General features: G+C 42.5%; 1 long non-coding RNA gene across 1 annotated transcript; it reads right to left on the bottom strand.

Annotated features, from left to right (window-relative positions):
- Nucleotides 1-301: 301 nt before the first annotated feature.
- On the bottom strand, nt 302-5,142 carry LOC122460795. The gene is made up of 3 exons (XR_006282303.1): nt 5,073-5,142; nt 1,572-1,852; nt 302-1,084 (listed from the first exon to the last, which is right to left on the bottom strand). It is a non-coding gene; the product is annotated as an uncharacterized LOC122460795 (long non-coding RNA).
- Between the last annotated feature and the right edge of the window lie 796 nt (nt 5,143-5,938).

Below are 5,938 nucleotides of genomic sequence, written 5' to 3'. Positions count from 1 at the left end.
TATCACCATAAAAGGTTTTCCTCCCCCCACCCTGCTGGTAATAGCTCATCTTAAGTGATCACTCTCCTTACAGTGTGTATGATAAAACCCATTGTTTCATGTTCTCTGTGTGTGTATATAAATCTCCCCACTGTATTTTCTACCGAATGCATCCGATGAAGTGAGCTGTAGCTCACGAAAGCTTATGCTCAAATAAATTTGTTAGTCTCTTAGGTGCCACAAGTACTCCTTTTCTTTATCCCCAGAAAGGGCATCTCGCACCCCCAGGGTTAGAACCAGGTTAAGAACCACTGCCTTATTGTATGGTAGCTGAGCTGGGTGGGTCAGAAAAAGGAAGAGGTCATCTCCATTTGTAGACTAACTGCTAAAATCTTTAACTCTTACTGAAATTTGGAAGAATTCTTGAAAGCCTGGAAAATATTCAGTGAAGAGGCACTTTTCACTCTTAGTGCGTCACTGTTTTTATTTCAAAGATCCCATGTTATAACTCCTGCTCCAAAATTATTAGGTAGCTCTCTTTAACTCCTTTAAATTCTTCAATCCAGTGCCAAAGAAAAATATTCCAAGATCAAAAAGAGAGAGTTATACCAGAACAGGATCTGAACTTTCAATAGAAGAGATTCATGCTGTTTCTACAGAAGATTCTTTCTACCTAGGAATGGAAGCATAATTATTTCTTTCTGTTCTGGAGATGTGTACATTTCAATCTTCTCTCTCTCTTTCTCTCCCTCCTTCTTCTGTTGACCAAGTGTGGATTCATTCTTGGTTACAGGCTGTACTTGCTGCTCAGATCTCTGCTGTGCATGGCAAAGGAGTTAGGTTAAAGGACTTTTCTTTTGTAGACACAGTTCAGCATGATCGTCAACTGTGAGCATTCCAAATCATGAGCTTGGCTTACAAATCATGAGATTTTTTTAAAACTGGGTTATTATTTGCCTTCTGGTTTTGAGCCTTTAGGGCTCACTCAGTTCACATATTCAAGCTTTTCTCTGCAATCATAAGGACTATAAACTTACTCTCCACTCTCTTTTATAAATGAAAGCTGAGATTCTCACATGATCACTTGCTTCCAGGAACTGGAAGTCTGATAAGAAAAACAAACAAACACAAATCGCACAAGACTCACAGTAAGACAGCACAAGTTGGTAATAGCAGATCACAGGTACAGTATCTGCCCTCTCCACAGTGACAATCATTGGGAGCTGAAGCACAAAAAGATCCCAGGGATTGTATGGAGTAGCTGCAGTGTGTAAGGTATGGCAGCAGAGGCCAAAGGTCATCCTCCATTTTGGAAGGAGGGGCGGTCAGCAATAGGCTGTGTTTAGAGTTATGTAATATTTCCATAAATATAACATGCGTTAATTATAAGTGCTCTGTGTTGTCATAAAGAGAACGCTGATTTTTAATAAAGGCTCTGGAGGCGATCCTGGCTATTACAGGCCAGTAAGCCTAACTTCAATACCAGGCAAATTGGTTGAAACTATAGTAAAGAATAGAATTATCAGACACATAGATAAACATGATATGTTGGGGAAGAGACAACACAGCTTTCATAAAAGGTACCTTTATACCTCACCAACCTATTAAATTCTTGGAAGGAGTCAACATGATTGAAAAGTGTGCTCCAGTAGATACAGTATCCTTTGACAAGGTCCCACAGCAAAGGCTCTTAAGCAAACTAAGCAGTCATGGGATAAGAGGGAAGGTCCTCTCATGGATCAGTAACTGGTTAAAAGATAAGAAACAAAGGATAGGAATACATGGTCAGTTTTCACAATGGAGAGAGGCAAATAGCAGGGTTCCCCAAGGAGCTGTATTGGGGCCTGTGCTGTTCAACATATTCATAAATGATCTAGAAAAGAGGTTTCAGAGTAGCAGCCGTGTTAGTCTGTATTCGCAAAAAGAAAAGGAGTACTTGTGGCACCTTAGAGACTAACAAATTTATTAAAGCATAAGCTTTCGTAAGCTACAGCTCACTTCATCGGATGCATTTGGTGGAAAAAACAGAGGAGAGATTTATATACACACACACAGAGAACATGAAACAATGGGTTTATCATACACACTGTAAGGAGAGTGATCACTTAAGATAAGCCATCACCAACAGCAGGGGGGGAAGGAGGAAAACCTTTCATGGTGACAAGCAGGTAGGCTAATTCCAGCAGTTAACAAGAATATCAGAGGAACAGTGGGGGGTGGGGTGGGAGGGAGAAATACCATGGGGAAATAGTTTTACTTTGTGTAATGACTCATCCATTCCCAGTCTCTATTCAAGCCTAAGTTAATTGTATCCAGTTTGCAAATTAATTCCAATTCAGCAGTCTCTCCTTGGAGTCTGTTTTTGAAGCTTTTTTGTTGAAGTATAGCCACTCTTAGGTCTGTGATCGAGTGACCAGAGAGATTGAAGTGTTCTCCAACTGGTTTTTGAATGTTATAATTCTTGACGTCTGATTTGTGTCCATTCATTCTTTTACGGAGAGATTGTCCAGTTTGGCCAATGTACATGGCAGAGGGGCATTGCTGGCACATATCACATTGGTAGATGCGCAGGTGAACGAGCCTCTGATAGTGTGGCTGATGTGATTAGGCCCTATGATGGTATCCCCTGAATAGATATGTGGACAGAGTTGGCAACGGGCTTTGTTGCAAGGATAGGTTCCTGGGTTAGTGGTTCTGTTGTGTGGTGTGTGGTTGCTGGTGAGTATTTGCTTCAGATTGGGGGGCTGTCTGTAAGCAAGGACTGGTCTGTCTCCCAAGATCTGAGAGAGTGATGGCTCGTCCTTCAGGATAGGTTGTAGATCCTTGATGATGCGTTGGAGAGGTTTTAGTTGGGGGCTGAAGGTGATGGCTAGTGGCGTTCTGTTGTTTTCTTTGTTGGGCCTGTGCTGTAGTAGGTGACTTCTGGGTACTCTTCTGGCTCTGTCAATCTGTTTCTTCACTTCAGCAGGTGGGTATTGTAGTTGTAGGAATGCATGATAGAGATCTTGTAGGTGTTTGTCTCTGTCTGAGGGGTTGGAGCAAATGCGGTTATATCGTAGCGCTTGGCTGTAGACAATGGATCGAGTGGTATGATCTGGATGAAAGCTAGAGGCATGTAGGTAGGAATAGCGGTCAGTAGGTTTCCGATATAGGGTGGTGTTTATGTGACCATCGCTTATTAGCACCGTAGTGTCCAGGAAGTGGATCTCTTGTGTGGACTGGTCCAGGCTGAGGTTGATGGTGGGATGGAAATTGTTGAAATCATGGTGGAATTCCTCAAGAGCTTCTTTTCCATGGGTCCAGATGATGAAGATGTCATCAATGTAGCGCAAGTAGAGTAGGGGCATTAGAGGACGAGAGCTGAGGAAGCGTTGTTCTAAGTCAGCCATAAAAATGTTGGCATACTGTGGGGCCATGCGGGTACCCATCGCAGTGCCGCTGATTTGAAGGTATACATTGTCACCAAATGTGAAATAGTTATGGGTCAGGACAAAGTCACAAAGTTCTGCCACCAGGTTAGCCGTGACAGTATCGGGGATACTGTTCCTGACGGCTTGTAGTCCATCTTTGTGTGGAATGTTGGTGTAGAGGGCTTCTACATCCATAGTGGCTAGGATGGTGTTTTTAGGAAGATCACCAATGGACTGTAGTTTCCTCAGGAAATCGGTGGTGTCTCGAAGATAGCTGGGAGTGCTGGTAACGAAGGGCCTGAGGGGGGAGTCTACATAGCCAGACAATCCTGCTGTCAGGGTTCCAATGCCTGAGATGATGGGGCGTCCAGGATTTCCAGGTTTATGGATCTTGGGTAGCAGATAGAATACCCCAGGTCGGGGCTCCAGGGGTGTGTCTGTACGGATTTGTTCTTGTGCTTTTTCAGGGAGTTTCTTGAGCAAATGCTGTAGTTTCTTTTGGTAACTCTCAGTGGGATCAAAGGGTAATGGCTTGTAGAAAGTGGTGTTGGAGAGCTGCCTAGTAGCCTCTTGTTCATACTCCGACCTATTCATGATGACGACAGCACCTCCTTTGTCAGCCTTTTTGATTATGATGTCAGAGTTGTTTCTGAGGCTGTGGATGGCACTGTGTTCTGCATGGCTGAGGTTATGGGGTAAGCGATGCTGCTTTTCCACAATTTCAGCTCGTGCACGTCGGCGGAAGCAGTCTATGTAGAAATCCAGGCTGCTGTTTCGACCTTCAGGAGGAGTCCACCCAGAATCCTTCTTTTTGTAGTGTTGGCAGGAAGGTCTCTGTGGGTTAATATGTTGGTCAGAGGTGTGTTGGAAATATTCCTTGAGTCTGAGACGTCGAAAATAGGATTCTAGGTCACCACAGAACTGTATCATGTTCGTGGGGGTGGAGGGGCAAAAGGAGAGGCCCCGAGATAGGACAGATTCTTCCGCTGGGCTAAGAGTATAGTTGGATAGATTAACAATATTGCTGGGTGGGTTACGGGAACCATTGTTGTGGCCCCTTGTGGCATATAGTAGTTTAGATAGCTTAGTGTCCTTTTTCTTTTGTAGAGAATCAAAGTGTGTTTTGTAAATGGCTTGTCTAGTTTTTGTAAAGTCCAGCCACGAGGAAGTTTGTGTGGAAGGTTGGTTCTTTATGAGAGTATCCAGTTTTGAGAGCTCATTCTTAATCTTTCCCTGTTTGCTGTAGAGGATGTTGATCAGGTGGTTCCACAGTTTCCTTGAGAGTGTGTGGCACAAGCTGTCAGCATAGTCTGTGTGGTATGTAGATTGTAATGGATTTTTTACCTTCAGTCCTTTCGGTATGATGTCCATCTGTTTGCATTTGGAGAGGAAGATGATGTCTGTCTGTATCTGTGCGAGTTTTTTCATGAAGTTGACAGATTTCCACTCTATACGGCTAAATTCAGTGCCTTGCATAATCACAGGTTTCAGAGTAGCAGCCGTGTTAGTCTGTATTCGCAAAAAGAAAAGGAGTACTTGTGGCACCTTAGAGACTAACAAATTTATTAGAGCATAAGCTTTCGTGAGCTACAGCTCACTTCATCGGATGCATTTGGTGGAAAAAACAGAGGAGAGATTTATATACACACACACAGAGAACATGAAACAATGGGTTTATCATACACACTGTAAGGAGAAAAGAGGTGAACAATGAGGTGGCAAAATTTGCATATGACACAAAATTACTCAAGATAGTTAAGTCCAAAGCTGACTGCAGAGAGTTACAAAGAGATCTCACTAAAGTGGATGATTGGGCAACAAAATGGCAGATGAAATTCAATATTGATAGAGACAAAGTAATGTACACTGGAAAACATAATCCCAACTATACATACAAAATGATGGGTCTAAATTAGCTGTTACCACTCAAGAAAGATCTTGGAGTCATCATGGATAGTTCTCCGATAACATCTGCTGAATGTACAGCAGCAGCCAAAAAAGTGAACAGAATATTAGGAACTATTAGGAAAAGGATAGGCAATAAGACAGAAAACAACATCAGACCGCTATATAAATCCACGGTACACCCACATACCTTGTATACTGCATACAGTTCTGGTCACTTCATCTCCAAAAAAGATGTATTAGAATTGGAAAAAGTACAGTTGGGGGGAAAATGATGAGGGGTATGGAACAGCTTGAGGAGAGATTAAAAAGACTGGAACTGTTTAGTTTAGAAAAGAGATGACTAAGGGGAATATGATAGATGTCTATAAAACCATGAATGATGTGGAAAAAGTGAATAGGGAAATGTTATTTACCTTTACATAGCACAAGAACCAGGGATCACCCAATGAAATGAGTAGGCAACAGCATTAAAACAAATAGAAGGAAGTACTTCTTCACACAACACACAGTCAACCTGTGGAACTCATTGCCAGGGAATGAATGTTGTGAAGGCCAAAAATATAACTGGGTTCAAAAAAGAATTAGATAACTTCACACAGGATAAATCCATCAGTGGCTGTTAATCAAGATGGTCAGGGACG

Source organism: Dermochelys coriacea, chromosome 6 (assembly GCF_009764565.3).
Source record: "Dermochelys coriacea isolate rDerCor1 chromosome 6, rDerCor1.pri.v4, whole genome shotgun sequence".
NCBI classification, from domain to species: domain Eukaryota; kingdom Metazoa; phylum Chordata; order Testudines; family Dermochelyidae; genus Dermochelys; species Dermochelys coriacea.
The sequence above is the reverse complement of the archived record's forward strand: the minus strand, read 5'-3'. Positions and strand labels throughout refer to the sequence as shown.